This window comes from Calonectris borealis, chromosome 21 (assembly GCF_964195595.1).
Source record: "Calonectris borealis chromosome 21, bCalBor7.hap1.2, whole genome shotgun sequence".
NCBI lineage: Eukaryota > Metazoa > Chordata > Aves > Procellariiformes > Procellariidae > Calonectris > Calonectris borealis.
This window is the reverse complement of record NC_134332.1, coordinates 6,345,311-6,361,498: the sequence shown is the minus strand read 5'-3', so window position 1 is coordinate 6,361,498 and position 16,188 is coordinate 6,345,311. Positions and strand designations below refer to the sequence as shown.

General features: G+C 49.9%; 1 long non-coding RNA gene across 1 annotated transcript; it reads left to right on the top strand.

Annotated features, from left to right (window-relative positions):
- The first annotated feature begins 4,535 nt into the window (after positions 1 to 4,535).
- Positions 4,536 to 15,362, top strand: LOC142091356 (uncharacterized). The gene is made up of 6 exons (XR_012676759.1): positions 4,536 to 4,919; positions 5,969 to 6,086; positions 7,609 to 7,869; positions 7,952 to 8,006; positions 8,924 to 9,166; positions 13,184 to 15,362. It is a non-coding gene; the product is annotated as an uncharacterized LOC142091356 (long non-coding RNA).
- The last annotated feature ends 826 nt before the right edge of the window (positions 15,363 to 16,188 follow it).

Here is a 16,188-nt window from a genome sequence, read left to right as displayed (position 1 = left end):
TCCTTCGGTCCCTCCTCTGCTGTACCTGCTCATCACCGGACAATGGAAGAAGGACTGCTGGTCCTGAGGGGTTCTCTGGGAAGGGGCAGAGGTTGTCAATCCCACAGTAAACAGCCTTCCTCATCCTTTCTCCTTACTACTGGAGTGCCTGGAGACCCACCAAATTGTTCTTGCTATGATTTCAAAGGCTGGCTATTGGGGCAGCGTGTGGTGGAAGCAGGTAGATGTGTCTTCCTGGTCTGATGAGACTTCTGCTGTGGAGAAGTGCAAAACTGTGTGGTAGGTACTAGTTCCCAATGTGCACCTTTGTCTGGCTTGAGTGGGAGGACAAACAAAGGTGTGATGTGACCATCACCCTGGTTGTCCTGTGCTGTTGGGGATCCTGACCATACCGGCTTTGTCTGCGGTTCAGCAAGCCTGTTCCTGCTTCCCTGGAGCTCCCTGAGGCTGGGGTGACACCTCTGTTTTTGGTTTACTGCTCTTTATTGGGGAAGGGCATGTCCTTTTGCTTGGCAGATGCACAGCCTTTCTCTGACCAGCACTAGCTTGCTGACCTGGTGCATCGGTTCAGATGTGCTCTGAGATGTGCCTGACCTTGAAAAATCTTCCCGCAGCTCACCAGGTGTGTTGCTCAGTGGGTTTTTCTTGGCGAGAGGGAAGAGGAGCGCTGGGGTCGCAGCACACTCCCTTCTGCAGAGCCACACCACAACCTGGCAGTTGGAAAGAAGACACTGGTGTGGTTCTTGCTGCTGCTGCTGCAGTGCCTTCGTGACATCTACCCAAGTCCTGCTTGCCTGGAACGTGCTTAAAATGAACATGAGCATTTTACCTTAAAAAATGTATTTTAGTACTTCCCTATTACTCAGGTGCCTGATTTCCCGCTGAGATCCATCCAATTTAGGCATTTAAACCTTGGACTGTGTGTCCACCCAGTGCCTTTAGGAGAAGTCTCAAAGATCTAGACATTTTGTCTCTCATATGCCTCCTTTGCTCTGAAGCAGTGGGAGGAACACCAAGGAAACTGAGGAGCTTGGCAGGTAGGGTACAGCTACTGTTACGACAGAGTATTCAGAAGTCTGTCTCTTGAAGAACCCTTCGGTTGTGCTGTGGCCTCAGTAGGATCATTAGGGGTGTAGTGAGAAACTTCTTTGCACCAAATTCCACCCATAAGAGGAAGCCTCTTGTTCCAAAAGAGGGCTGGATTCTGACAGCCTGCAACTCCTGCGCTTCTCTGGATTAAACCTAAGTTGGTGGAAAAGAATAGCCATGAAATCATCCTCCTGGAGTGCACTGGTTGCCAACTTCTGCTTTCCAACCCATTGACGCTATTTCCCAAATAGTCCCACAAAAGCCACAGCTGGGACCCTTGTAAGGGCGGGCTCTGCTAGGCTGTGACTTAAAGAATAATAAGAGGTGGGGACCCAGCAATTGGAAGGCATTGTCATGCATCTTCACAAGTCTGAATGAATGCTCAAAAGCATCTGCTTGTTGGCAGAACAGCCTGTTCTCCTTAGTGCTGTGGGCAGTGGATCCAGTGGAAAAGTGGTCGGGAACAATGGGTTGTGCTGCAGATGGCTGGAGGGAAGATGGACATTTAAAAGGAGTGTCTAACAAAGTCTGGAGCAGATGCTGCACAGCAGAAAACTGAATTATCACTCTCCAAGATACTTTTCTGGTGGAGCTGCTATATGGTTCAGGCTTTACAGTCACCTTTAGGTTAATTCTGAAGAGTTGTGCGTGGTGGGAGACTTGGTACGTGACTTTCCCTGTAAGCGAGGATCCCCTTATCCAGCTTCCTTGGGATGAATGTCTTGCTTTGACTTTGGAAGAGTTGCGTCTAGCCCAGAAAATGAAGTGACATGAAAAATCTTGTTCATTCCTTTTTCAGAAGAGTTCAGCCATTTCAGGATGGAGAACAACACAGATTTTGCCTGTAGGTGTATATAAAGGTACTTCTAGATGCTCTATGTACTATTCTAGATCTCTCTATGCCAGGGTTGTGTCTCACTCAGAGGTGTTTGGAGGTGACCAGCAGCAGGGCTGTGTGGGGCAGGAGCTGTGCCGCAGCCTGTGCCCGAGGGCTCTGGGTCTCTCCCAGAAGCAGAGAGGAGACTGAACAGCACAGGGTGATTTAGAGAGTTTCTGGCCTTTCTTGCAATTTTGATGGATGACACACAGATGCTACTTTACGTTTTCTTTAAGAAGTCTGTCCTGGCGTACAAATGCCATTATTAATGCAGCTGTCTCTCTGGAGAGATGTCTTGATGGAGCAGCTTTTCAGGAGGAGTAAGTATTTCTGCGCAGTTATCTTTGCAGATCTGCGACCTGCAGAGCGCTCTGCATTCTCCAGCTTGCTTTCTTACCTTTATTTCCCCCTCAGGCTCTTATGTTAATAAGGGCTGAGCCCAGCAGGGCTTGTGGACCGGTCCAAGCTCTGTCCCCATGGCTTGGAACCCACAGACTGGATTTCCTTGCCAGCACTGTCCCTCCACCAGAGCCAGGCTCAGCATTAAAAACCAGGGGCAAGTCAGCTTCTCGGAGGTCAGGTGGGTGTAAAACAGGGATTAAGGGCAGCTCCACCCAAGTTCAGGTCACTTGTCAGACAGGGCTCAGCTCTGTGGTTGCTCCAGACTTTGCCATTCATGGACATCCTCTGCATTCACTGCTCTTTCCCAGGTCCTCTCTTCTCTACTTCTTGCCCTGCAGCACCTGGCACTTATTGCCTTCATCTTCAGCTCCATTGTCTTCTCTGCCGTCTCCTCTCCCTTATCTTATCCCAGCAGACCAGGCAGTGTGAATGGCAGAGATCTTTCCCACCTAGGTGAGGGCAGGCACCTTGACCCTTTCCTCCAGCCGGGTTCCCGAGGGAGGCTGAACATGGCCAGGGTAGCAGGACATTCAGCTGGGTCCTGCTTTGGTGGCTTGGCTGGGCAGAGAGGGGGGTGACCTGTGGCTGTGTGTGCTCAAGTCCCAGCTCTCGCCGCGTTTACAGCTTGGTGCCCTCTGCCTGGGGGCAAAGCACAGCTCAGCTTGAGGTGTTTATGGACCTGGGGCTCACACACGTTGAGCAGCTTGCCCTTGCCTACTGTCAATCTTGTGCACCGGGAATTCTCTTACAAGATGCCTCTAGCTTTGTGCTGCGTTCATATGTCAGCCCCTAATAATGAGATTTTTCTGGCAGGAGGCACTGATGTTGGAACGTTTCTTGTTTTCTAGGGGAATCAGATTTTAAACCTGGCTAATACCATCCTCTGTAGTGCAGGCAGGACCAGCAGTGACCAGAGGAGCATCCACTAGCATGTAGAGACCGTACCAAAGATAACGAGGTCAGTCCAGCTTGAAGGATAACTTCACAGAAAGCAACTAAGTGATCTGTGTGGGTGGGTTTTGGCCTGCGGGACCTGCAAGAGGAGTTTGATGAGAAGGACAAAGCTGAACAACTGGATGCAGTGAAACCAGCTTCCTTTTCTTGCAAAACCATTGCACAAGGGGCGAAGGTATCTCACCTCTGGGCTTACAGACTGCTGTGCTGAGGTGAGTTCATGTCGCTGCTTCTCCTGATCAGCGTGGCCTGTGCTCAGGGAAGAGGAAAAGCATCAGTATTAGACCACAGCTTCTGAACCTGCCTACCTTAAAGGCAGCAGCCCAGAAGTATCGGTGTCTTTCTCTCCTTGCTCTCCAGGTTCTGCGAACGTCAGTTCTATGGCAAGGAAGGAAGATAATTCCTGTAACCAGCCATCCAGCTTGAGTCAGACTAAACCCTTGCTGGTTCCTGTGCCGTTGTCATAGAAAAGAAGTCAAGAACTCAGGAGACAATTATTGTTGTTATTAGTTTTTAATATTTTTTTTTCCCTCAGACTAGCATCAATTTGCTGTGCCAAAGCTGTGTGGCTGATAAGGGTTAACAGAATTAAAAAGTGGTAAAATGTTTATAAAATCCCAGTGATGAGTCATTAGCAATCTCATACAAAGCAATCTGATGATTAAGAGTGCAAGTTTCATATCACTTTTTCAACCACATTTATAGGTAGGAGCAATTAAAAATCCTCAGAAGAAATATGTCTCAGAGCGTCTGTTCTTTGTCTTTTATCAACTGTTGACTAGTATGAGGCTATGGAAGGTGCTGACAGATTCTGCAGTACTTCTTTTTCTTTTTACTCTGAAAATCCATTTTCCTGTCTGCTGTGAAGGCTGAGATCTGCTCTCTTCTGGCTCTGTTGGCAGCTGTATTTCCACTTTCCCCCCTGGTTCCAGATCTGTTTGACTTCTGAGCGTAGGAAGGAGACACTGCATGAGAATGAGAGAGGAAAGAGAGAGACGTGTGTCTGCCGGAGAAGTTTATTGCCCTGAACTGCGCATGAAGCCTCATTCAAGATGTCGGAGTCGCTGGGCCAGAGTCATTGCTGACTTGTGAAACGAAGCCTGGGGAGCAACAACAAAATATCTGGTCCAGTAGGTCATAGCCAGATCTGTTACCAACCCACGGCCTACTCCAAATGAGCACCATGGTCTCTGTTTAATCTCTAATGAATAATCATATAATTACAGAGGGCTTTTTAGAAGCAGGTTCCTTGAAGAGCGGCCAAAGGGCAGAGAAGGGAATCTGTTTTCCTTCTCACCTGTCCCGGCAGAATGGCGTTCATGGGCTTTGGCCGAGGACAAGCGTGTATGGAGATGTGGGAAGCAGCCCTGCAGCTGACAGGGTCCTGCTTGGGGTATTTGAAGACCCCAGACCCTAGGACCTCAGATCCCTCTTTACTAGCACTGTATCGAGGTGGAGGTCTTCCCCACTTGCTGATGCCTGTGGCCTGACTGCTGCCTGTGGGGATCGCTGTGTCTTCTGGACTCCACAGGAATTTTGGACCATGCCCCTGTGGCCTGTTTCAAGAGCTGCTTGGCCTGATTTTTCAGTTTGGCCGGTGTGTGCGAGGTTTGATGTTTCCAGTCCTTGACTATCCTGTTAGCTTGAGGAATCCCTGCAGGCTTTGGGCCCCGTACGAGGGGAATGCAGGTCACTGTCTTTTCAGTGAAGCTCAGAAGTTCCTTCTAAAAAGCCAATAATTGTAACAAGTCACACACACAGTTTACGTCAACCCCGATTTACTGTCACAAAACAATTATTGCTGCCTTTTTGTGATGCAGGTTGGAGATTGTGCGAGTTCTGTGTCGATGGTGAGCCTTAGGAAGGGCGGGTTTTCCGGTTAGTTAGTTAGTTGTGCCATCTTCCAAGTGGAAGAACGGGGAGATGGGTGCTTCCAAGGAGCCTGAAGGAAGGTGATCTTTGGTGTTGCCCTTGGGGCTGCAATGAATATAAATACTGACTGGCACCTACCACCTCCATTTTTTAAAATCTCTTTAGCAGTAAAGAGGCCTAGATTGTCATCCAACAAAGAGGGAAGTGAGCCCCGAGTAGCAGAATGACACAGTTCTGTTCCTCAATGCCTTTGCTCTAACGATGCACTGCCCAAAAGAACGGGAACGCTGCAGCAGTCAGGCTGGTGGGGGTGCTTCGTGCCACTGGCAAGGAACGAAGGGCTCAGTGACTGCTCAAGTGTTCTGGGCTTTTCTTCCAGCCCAGCTAGCTGGGCTGAGTGCCTTGGACAAAGGAGCCTGGCCTCATTTCCACCCCGGTTTCCCAAAGGAATTGCAAACCTGCACGTGCTGCTGCGTCCACTGCTTCAGCGTGAGAGTTTATCAGTGCATCAGTGGCTCCGCTATGTCGCCGTTCCTTTTGCAGCTGCTTAAACTGTGAGCTGAAGGAGTTGTCCTCTGCAGGGGTTTCTGCCCCACCAAAACTGGGGCAGACTGCTTTGCGCCCCAGAGCCCGCTTTTCATTTTCTTCTGTTCTTTAGAGCCCACCCGAGTCCCAGGCTCTCTCCTATCACCTCAGGCTCGGGGAACTTTTTTCCATGCCACTTCTTTCACACAGCATTCATTCATATTTGACCTACTTGTCATTTTTCTACAGAGTTGCCTGAAAACAACAGGAGAGAGAGATGATGTATCCGAGGAGTGCTGGCTTTTAATTAAAACCATTTGCAGAACAATGGACAACTTGAGAAGCAGATCAAGGCTCTGGTCTGCAGGTGAGATCCGTTTCAGCCCTCAGGTGCCTATGTTATGCGATAGTTTGAATACACGTTTTATTGGCATATCTGTCTTGTACTGATGACTATCAAAGTGTGCAACAGCCCAGTTGATATTTGCTCCAAACCCTTAGAAGTCCCCAGTGAGTTTGCCAACTGCTTCTTGACTCTACTCGGCAGTTATTTGCACAAATTGAAGGACTCGCGCAGGTTTTTCCACTCCCACCGAACCCCCCCAGGACAACCCCGAAGCCATGCCCTTCTGAATTTATGCACCAGTGTGGACGTGGGGGGCAGAGGGGAAACACCCACAGCTTGGTGGGGGGGTCTCAGGGTGCCCCACCGCTGTGGGGAGGGTCCTGTACCCCCCGTATCCCCGTACCCCGCGGCCGCTGGAGGGGCCCGTCAGCACCACGGCTAGCTCCGGCCCCGCCCCGCCCTCCCAAATTGGGCTTTCATCACTCTACAATCAGCCTTTCCAGTTCCTTTTTGGGACCATTTGTCAAAGAATTTACAGCTTGTGACTAGTCACCAAGCTGTTTGGAAACCAACTGCCTTATTAAGAGCTGTTGGCTCTGGCAATATCTCACGGATTATTGGCTTTTTTACCTTACGTAGTACTGAGGATGAATTGGTGAAATTTTTAACAAAAAATTGTGTATTGAAGTTCAGATAACTTTTTAAAGACTCAAGATTTTCAGACCTAGACAGTGTTTGGTTGAGTATTGAGGACGGTAAAAGAGCAGAGGCAGGGCAGAGGCAGTCTGCAGTCTGTTGGGATTTTAAAAGGAGCATTAGTCCATCGAGCTGTAATGTTCAGCAACAAGCAGATTTTTAAAAATTATTTTACATTCATAAGATGGAGCACCTAATACAAAAGTAGGAGTAAGTTGTAATGAGTTATCCTGCCACTCTTACCCCAGTAATTTCTCTCTTTGATTTTTTGCTCTCCCCTGGAACAAAGGAGTCACATTGTCTTTACTCATTAAAAATTGCATATGTATAAAATATCAGTGTTGTCTTTAGTCTAAAATCCCTCACTACGTGTGACTTGTACCATACATCAGAACCCATCTCCTGCAGCCTGGCAACTGTCTCTGTTGCTATAGGAACGGCTCCACTATCCTTTCATGGAGAACTTCAAGTATTCTCATTTTCGTGGCTGGTAGAACACCTCCAGTCCTTGCTTGTTTCATTCACTTGCTCACTCCCACCCATGAGATCTTCTCCTCCCAATTTAGAGAGTTACTCAGCACTTCTGGACTCATAAATGAAAGAACATTAGTTAGCTGAAGAAAAGTCACACCGTACTTTGAGGTGCACGTTTGACTGGGATGTTGCTACTGCCATCGGGTTATTTAATGTGCAGACATACTGTGTAATTAGCATCCCTTAACGTACATTAAATACGTGCTTAATATAAAACTATCAAAATCCCTGGCTTCTGCACACTTCTCTGCAGTTATATACCAAAGGGCAAAAGTTTCTAAGAAACATCTAACCTCAAGTGTTAAACCCACAGGTAACATAACCTGAGTTAGTGGAGAAGAAACTTCCTCATGGTAAGTTTATTGTGAGCTTGTGTATTGTGTGGCTGTCATGCCTGTCCTTAAAGAATCGCACTGACCAGCGTGTCGAGCCCTGCACCACGTAAGACGGCAAGCCCAGCGGTCCGTGTGTTTACGTAGGAGCTGCGGAGTTGAAAATCGCGAGAGTCACTGTATTTGTCCCTCATCTGGGCCTCCTCTCCTGCACTGAATTGGCACAGCTCCAGTAAGCAAAGGTAGGTTGGTCAATCTGCCTTCTTGCTTCTAGATGATCCTGATAATTAAATAATTGTTGAGGGCTTACTGTTTTACTTACAGAAAGATTTCACTGGAATAACATGAATTTTGTGAAAGATGCTCTTAGAAACACAAGGTAGATATTGATAAGGCTTGATTTTAAATGCTGAAAAAAGGACATTTTTTTTTGTTCTATTTATACAAGTGTCTAAACAAGACTGGGCTATGCTTTTATCCTGCTAGAAATACCAGGCACGTGTATTGCATCGTGTCCTGGAGCTCTCCATGGGGGAAGGAAGGGAGAGGCCGAGGGGATCTGGTGTCACAAGCAGATCTCAGTTCAGCAAGATCCTACGCTGCTAAACAGAACGAGGTGGAGGGGCTGGGAGAGGAGCTGTGGTGGGGAAAAGACTGGGAGCTGTGGCACCAGGGTTTTCCTGCACATCAGGTACCCCACTGGAGCTTTACCACTGGGGAAACAGCGGCTGAAGATTTAGGTAAGGACTAATAACGAGGAGAACAAAATAAGAGTGTGAGAAAAGCGAGCAGAAGAAAAGATTTCTCAGCTGCAAAATACTCAGTAACACTCCCAATCAACATTGGCTCAGCGCAGCCCAAAATCCTGAGACACTGGGAAGAGACAGCTCGGAGAATCCCTAGTCATTGACTGGGGTTTTTAATTTATTCCTTGCAGCCAGACAGTGCTCCCGTTGCCGGCTTGCGGGCACGGCAGCCAACTCTCCCCCCCGCTGCCAATCAAAGGGGCGCTGCCGAAGCGGGGCTGCTCCTGCGATAAAAGTGTAGGGAGCTCATGGCTGCAGAGTAATGCAGACAAAGCACGAGTGAGAGGGAGACGAAAGGGATGGAGTCCCAGAAGATGTGATCCACCCCATTAAAGGAACCGTCCGTAGCCTCTGCCGCTGTGTTTATGCTGCTTCACGCAATAGGCACCAGCCTCTCATCCCCCCAGGAGATTTTTACAGCATTAATTCACTCTGCACAAAACCCAGCCTGCAAGGCTCATCTCCAGCAGCGACCTTTTCATCCCTCCAGCTCCCCCCGTTCCCGAGAGCCTTAACAGCAGGAGCTGCACCCCTCCGGCTGACCTCCCATTGCTCTCGAGCAAATGTCACCCATACCCAATGAAGCAGACCCCGAAGTGCCACGAATGGATCCCAGGATTCTTATTTTCCTTCTCTACGTGATGATCCTTCACGAGCTGGTGAGCGGCTGGATGGAGTACCAGAAGCAGATAGCCAAGCCGAAAAAGCAGGCGGGTCCGGTTTGGTCTTCTAGGTGAGTTAATGTCTATTATGTTTCCAAAAGATGAATAGCTCAGGTATGTTTTGATGGGGAAGATTGTCTTTTGTGTACATACATCAGTCCTTATAGGGGGGTGGGTGTGTGTGTTTATCATCTGTTGTGTATTAATGTACAGAGGTAGGATTAAGGTCCGTTAATCTTTTGAGCCTGTATTGTCTGAACATACTGTGCATTTGACTCACAGATAAATATGCCTGTGATTTGGGTTTTTTTTTGTGGAAATGAACCTGTGACTCAGGATCCCAATCAACATACCTGGAAGAGAAAAATGTGGGTAGAACAAGGAGCTACGCTTCATGCATGATATTCATCAATGAGGCACAAACCTCTAGAGGCTCTTTGCAATCGGAGTATTTCATGTTAAATCACTAGCGTGCATGTCACTATCTCGCCGTCTCCTCCCACACTCTGGGCTGTGCCCACTACACTAATCCCTTCCTCGTTTTCTGCCCAACAACAAAAATGAGCTGGAGAAATAAGGACGTAAAAGAAAAATGCTGCGTGTCCTTAAAATTCAGATATGTTTCTGCAAACATCGTTCATGTATTGTTCACTTGAAAAAAATGTTTGGGGTAATCGTGGTCTTAATATGGCTGGGGTCTTGTAATGAAAGATATCTTGACAGCTATCCCTTGGCTGCGTGGTTAAGGACTCTCTCCCCGGGACCCAAAATTCACCTCCTGCCAGATCTCGGGCAATGGCACACCAACACCCCGTAGCTTTGGACCTAAAAAGATGCCTGTGACCCAGTTTCTCTAGGTCTGACAGCTGCAGCACGAGTGAACCAAGCTCACAGCTCACTCCTTATCCTAATCCTCTGACGTGCAGCGATCCCAGCCCCAATTACAGCCCCGCTGCGCTTGGTGCTGCACATACACACCCCAAAGGTGTCTGCATAGATGAGACCACCAAGAGAGGTACAAGGGTGCACCCATGGCTTGCTGAAGATCAGTAGCCAGCAGATACCATTTTTTTCGTCTGCAGTTCAGGGATAAATTCACTGGCTGAACCTCCAGACCAGCAAAGCTGAACTGCACCTTGCACTGTCTTAGTTGTACAAGTAAAATGATTAGCACTGGGAACGCAGCCATGGGTGGAGACAGCTCAAGTGCAGAAATAGCTTGAAAGCGATGGGGCTGGCTGGATTATAACTGAGGTTAGAGGCAGATTTCCTTGCTGTCTTCAAGGAGGAGTGCAGGGAGGCACTGGACAATAACTTGTGCTGAGGTCTGAGGTACCCCAATGCTAGCAAAAGGATGCAATGCAGAAAACCTAATGGAATCATTTTATTTACTAGAGGCCACCAAACAACTTGCATCAAGCAGCCAGGATAATGTCATAGGACTGATTTTTTTTTTTTTTTTTTTTTTTAAAGAGAACCTGAGGGAATTAGGTACCCCATCAAAAACGAAAATCTCTAGGGGCTGCCATCTAACCCATGCTCATTTGGGGAGGTGGGACCAAGCCGGATGATTTGTGCAGGGCCCCGCACCCTGGGGCATCCGAGCTGAACGGGCAGCCCACCCTGCCTGCTGTCACAGCCCAGCCTGTCCCTGCCCTAACACTGCTCCTGCTGCTCCTCTGGCTGACTCCAGCCGGTTTGGGAAAGCAGAGCCACTCGGTCTGTGTGTGTCAGATGGATCGTTCACAGGTTGTACCATGAACAGGTGAAGCTCTGCAGCCTGGAGAACTGGAAAATTACAGGATGAACTTGGGACCCTCTTAGTGGAATTAAGATTGTCCTGCATGGACACCCTGATTCTGGTGTGGCCTGGGCTCATACACCCCCTGAAGCTTTCTTGAGCGACGAGCCCTTAAGGCCAGGTTTCCCAGTGCTCAGACAGCACAGCTGGAGCCAGATGTTCACCCCAGCATAGGCTTGGGCTTAGAAAATGCTCAGAAATGATTGCGGCATCTGTAGCCTGGTTCTCCAAAGAGCTCAAACTATGGCTCAGCAGTGGAAGAAAGCTTCCTCATGCCTTGCATCAGGTCAGGAGCACCCCAGCACAAAGCCAGCTCAGAAGTGAGGTTCACACCAGTTGGTTTAATGCTGGACCAGTACCGTCTGTCCACGGCAGCCTGGTCTGAGAATCACCTGTCCTCTCGCAGCTGACTTGGCGCCAGCATGAGAGGATAAAGAAAGCCGCAATATCAGCTTTGATTTAATTGACAGAAAGCGACTGTACGCCCACACCTGCACCAGATTGAACGTACGGATCTGGGGCACCCAGCCGAGCTCAGCCCTGGTGTCAGTGGCGGTGGAGCGTGATGGCTGCTCCCACTGTGCACGCAGCCGTCGAGCTGCCTCCCGCTGCTGGGTACCATCTCGAGCTAGGAGGAATGAGAGCGAGGGGCTGGCGCAATCTGCGATCCCAGGATCATTGACTTTTAGGAAGGATTTGCAGACGTTGCCAAGGAAGTCACCCAAAACCTTCCTGTAAGAGCTGAAACCTGAGATAACAGCAAGGCAGACCTCCTTGGAAGAGATGGATGTAAGGCCACCTCGCTTCCCAGCACGACCTGGAACTGGGCCAGTGCTGTAGAGGTGAAGCTTCATCTCCTGCCACAGGGCCTGAGCTGCCACCTCCCCAGCCTGTTTGTTAAAAGTAATTAACTTGAAAACCAATTAGGAAATTAAGTTATAAAGCAGCAAGGTAATTAGGACATGAGAGAACTGTCTCTTGACTGTACCCTCAGCGCAGGCAGGGATTTCAGGGCTCTTCCTCCTTTTGTGGATGTTAAATAGTAACAAGCTCTGTTGTAAAGCAGCTTTTTCTCACATTCACAGCTTTTCCCCAGCTCTGTCTTCCTCCGCTCCTGGAGTGGCTGGCGGCTCCCCCGCTCCCTGCCTCCATTCATCAGCCACTTCTGGCGTCCCACGTCACGTCTGCTCTCCACCAGCCTTTCCTCACTGTCCCCCTCCGCCGCTTACGGGCATGGGGGAAATGGTATCTGGATGATTTTTATTGGCAAAGCCACTGGGGATCACAGGAGGAATGCCTCTGGGCCGGATCTAGAAAAAGGAACGATCTCTAATCGCCAGCCCCAGAGATCACCACTGCACCGCCCTTTTTGCAGGGATGGGGAGGGGACGCGCTTCACCCCATATGAATTTCTCTGGAAATTCCTACAGACGCTGTTGTGCCCCACATCGCCCTCTGCACTGGCAGGAGAACGTGTACCTTCACTGCACCAGTCTTTTGCAATCTTTGCAAAAGCTAGGTATAAAAACGGGTAGTGAAGGTGTTAGCCAGGAGGAAGGAAAGAAAAGCCTGGGACACGGCGCCTAGGGAGAGTAGAAATGCCCAGGGCAAGTGGGCCTGAGCATCACGTCGTCCCAGAAGAGCCCTAGGTGAACACAGCCCCGCTGCTCCTGCAGCCGAGCCAACTCTGCTGGGCTGTCCTGGGCGTCTCTGCACGTGGCGTGGTTGATCGTGGTGTGGTTGATTCGTGGCATGGTTGGTTCGCACCCTGGATAAACCCCCCCGAGAGAACGCGGGCTGTAGCAAGGGTGGTGAAAGCCCAAAGAAGTGCCAGGTGTGCACGTTGTTGGGTTTAGTGGTTTTAAGGAAAACCGCTCAAAGGTATTTGAAGTGGAAGTTTCGAAGAGCCAAGGGGTTTGGTTTCAGTGACCCACCTGGCCAGAGGGATGGTCCTCAGGGCTCTGACAGGCTGTTCATGCGGTTCGGAGCTCACGTTTGTGCGCTTGTGGTTCAGCAGCTGTTCCCAAGACCTCCAGTAGCTGGGACAGGCAGGGTCCCCATCACCACTTCAGGTGCATAGGGGAGGCTCACCCCTGGGTCTCTGCAGGCCAGGCACCTTGAGCATCAGGGGCTGCAGCAGGAACCAGCTTCTCTTGGGAGCAGTGGTGGTGAAACCCATTCTGCTGACCAAAATTCCCTGTCCTCTTAGGAGCCTCCACTAGGTGCAGGAGATGTGCCCCGGCTCTGACCCACACCAGTAACGATATCTCACTTTGTTCTTCACTAGCAACACCACCAGATCAAACCACTCCAGCTTCTCCAGGCCCCTGGTCCACTCGGTGCGCAGGGAGAGGTACAGGGACTGGAGGAAACCGGGGCGGATCATCCGGAAAGCGTGAGGATGCATCTGCCGGGGAGTGTGGGGAGAGATTACTGCACCAGAGGCAACCATCCCTCACGAGGTCTGCACCGACTTACCACCTCGCAGCAGCAGCCGGCATGTGAGCATCCTCCAGGCACCATGATCTGCAACCTGCAGCTTTCTTCTCTTCACTGAGCCTGGCACGACCGAGAAGGAACAAGCCCCTTCCTCCTGGGAACCCGTCCCTGCGTGGTGAGGAGCTGGGCTGGAGACGCCTCAGCCAGCAGCGGGATCGCCGGAGGTGGAAGGAGGTTTTTGCCACCCAACCCAGCGAAGTGACTTTTCTTTCTTCTTCCCAAAGGTTTGAGTAGATGGAGAGTAGATTTCTTGGGGGAAGAATGAAATTTGCTCCTGCATGGGCAACCCTGGGAAGCCTCCAAATGGTTTCAGGCTCCTCTCCTCCCGCTCGAGGACTGTGTGGCCGGTAAGCAGCATTTCCCAAAGTGACTGGAAAATCTTTGGTGTCCAGTTTGTCACCATTCCCAGGAGAACTTGCCTCCACTGGGGCACCCAGAAGTCATGACACTTTGGAAATGCTGGCTTCCCGTTAAGTCTCATGTACTGGGAGTCTGTAAATTTTTTTCTGCTTTTCTTCACCCTTGTTAAATGAGTTACGCCAGGGTGGCAGAGGGAAAGCGCCCTGAACCGGTGACTCAGAGTTATGCCACCAAATGCAATTTACTGCAATGACCTTGTAATTAGCTTTCTTTGGAGCATTCCCGGCAGTGGAGCCAAATGTAAGAGCGACTTTCTAGCGAGCAGATAGACGGGAAAGGAATACAGTATTGCTTTTTTATTAGAGTGCGGTTTAGGCATAAAATTAGATTTTAGAGGCAAAAGTCAGTTGTCGCGTCCTGCCACCCCACGTAGCAGTTGCCCGCAGGATGGGAATCGCTGAGCGCTGGAGGGATTCTGACACTGAGCTCTAACAGCAACTGTCCATGGCACAACTGCCTGCCTTATTTGCTGAACATAATGTTTGGCTCAAACGCAGTCTGTTTTTCTCGTTGCCAGCCATTTATAAACCTGACTCAGGCTCACAGACGCATTATCCAGAAGTAGATAGGGAAGGGAGTCGGAATAGATTATGCATTCATTATCCAGAAGTAGCCACCAGATATATTTGCACATTTGTCTGCTTCTCAGTTGTTTGCAAATTGTTCCTGTCGGTTGACACTGTGTTTGCTCAGTCACCCAGGGCAGGAGTCACCTGGCCCAAGGTAGAGCTCTGCACCTGAGCTAGGCATCCAGACCCCTGTGCTGCAAAAAGGGGCACGTGAGCGGCTCCGATTCGTCTCCTCCGAAGTTAAACATCAAAAGAAAGCTGGCTGAACCGTGTTTTTTGAAGTGCCCAGTCCTCTATCCCAGGCAGGCTGGATAAGTAACTCAGATGTAGACCTCTACTGTTAGGGGAGATGAAGTTTTTGCCTTGGGAGATGGAGTTCATGCCTTGTGTTGGGATATTTTTGAAAAAGGAGATAGGAGTAGCAATTAACACTTTCTGCACATTTCAAAGCATAAACACTCTGCAAAGATGTGCCTCAGCTCTGTGACACTGTGGCTATTTCCCGAGGCGTCCACTGCCTATCCCGATACATGCAGGTACCTCCACGAGTAACAGAGCAACAAATGGAGAAGGTGTCAGGAGGAAAAATATTCAGAAAGCATTTCTAGGTGGTGGGGGACTTTGCTTTCCTAGAGTTGAGTCTGCTCTGGTCTTATGGGGGACATGCAGCTCTTCTGCTTAGAGTGTGTGTGGATTTGCTGAGAGCGCTTGCTGTGCAGAAAGTGTTTAAATTAAGTACTGAAGTGGTGCAGGATAGGACTGGCCTCATGGCACAAGCTGGGCTCCCAGCCTCAATGGGACAGACGGACCTGAGCAGGGACAGACGGACCTGAATGGGGCAGGCAGATGTCCTCACTGCTGCACCCTTAAGGAACGGTGAAGGGACAGGAATGCCTTGCTCTGCTGATCACATGCTGGATTTATCTCTGTAAATATTGTCATGTGTACTTCCAATAAACTCTTTTACATATATGGTGTTTAGATTGTCTCCGTTCTCATTCAGGCCTTGCATCTCTCTCTACTGGTTTTGGCTTTCCCAGCCTGGGAGCCAGCAAAGGCGGTGGCTGGAAGCCCCCCCAGAGGGACAGCTGGTGGTGTGAGGGGTGATCCAGTATAGCTAAAAGCATCTTGGATGCTGAATTTATAGCACAAATGTTTGTTCTCTCATCCTTTAGGCAGAGGAACATGTGACTGCAAACCGGAGTCTTGTTTCAGATGATTGTAGGCTTTGCTTTGGGTTTTTTTTTCAAATATTCAAGTTGCTCTGCAGCTGTGTTGGAGAAAGCCCTGCCCAAGAAACGCACCTCGTGGTGGGCGCTGGTGATGGCAGAGACCTTGGGATCCACCAGTCTTCAGCGGTGTGGACCCCCAGAGACCTGAGGGAGCGATGCAACCCAACAGCCTGAGTCCAGACCCCTGCGGGGGCTCACCTTCACGTTGGTATTTGCACAATGAACGGGGTTGACCGAAGGTTCAGGCTAACAAGGACGCAGTCAAGGGCGGCCAGCTTGCATCTGCCTGCTGAGGTAACGTAAGCCCCCCGGGGGGTTTGGGTTTGATTCTACACTCTCACCCCGCTGTTCCCCCATGGCACCCTTGGACACACATTCACCCCCCGTGCGGGGGAGGCGGGTGACTCCTCAGCGAGGAAGGGCTGTGCCGCGATGTCACGATACACAAGAAGTTACTCTGAACAGGAGCTCCCGAGAAGACACCCCACACACTATAGCCAGCAATATCTCCAACACAAAACCAGCACAGCCGCTGTGCTGAGCCGTGCTCTTTATTATAAAAAAAAAAGGAA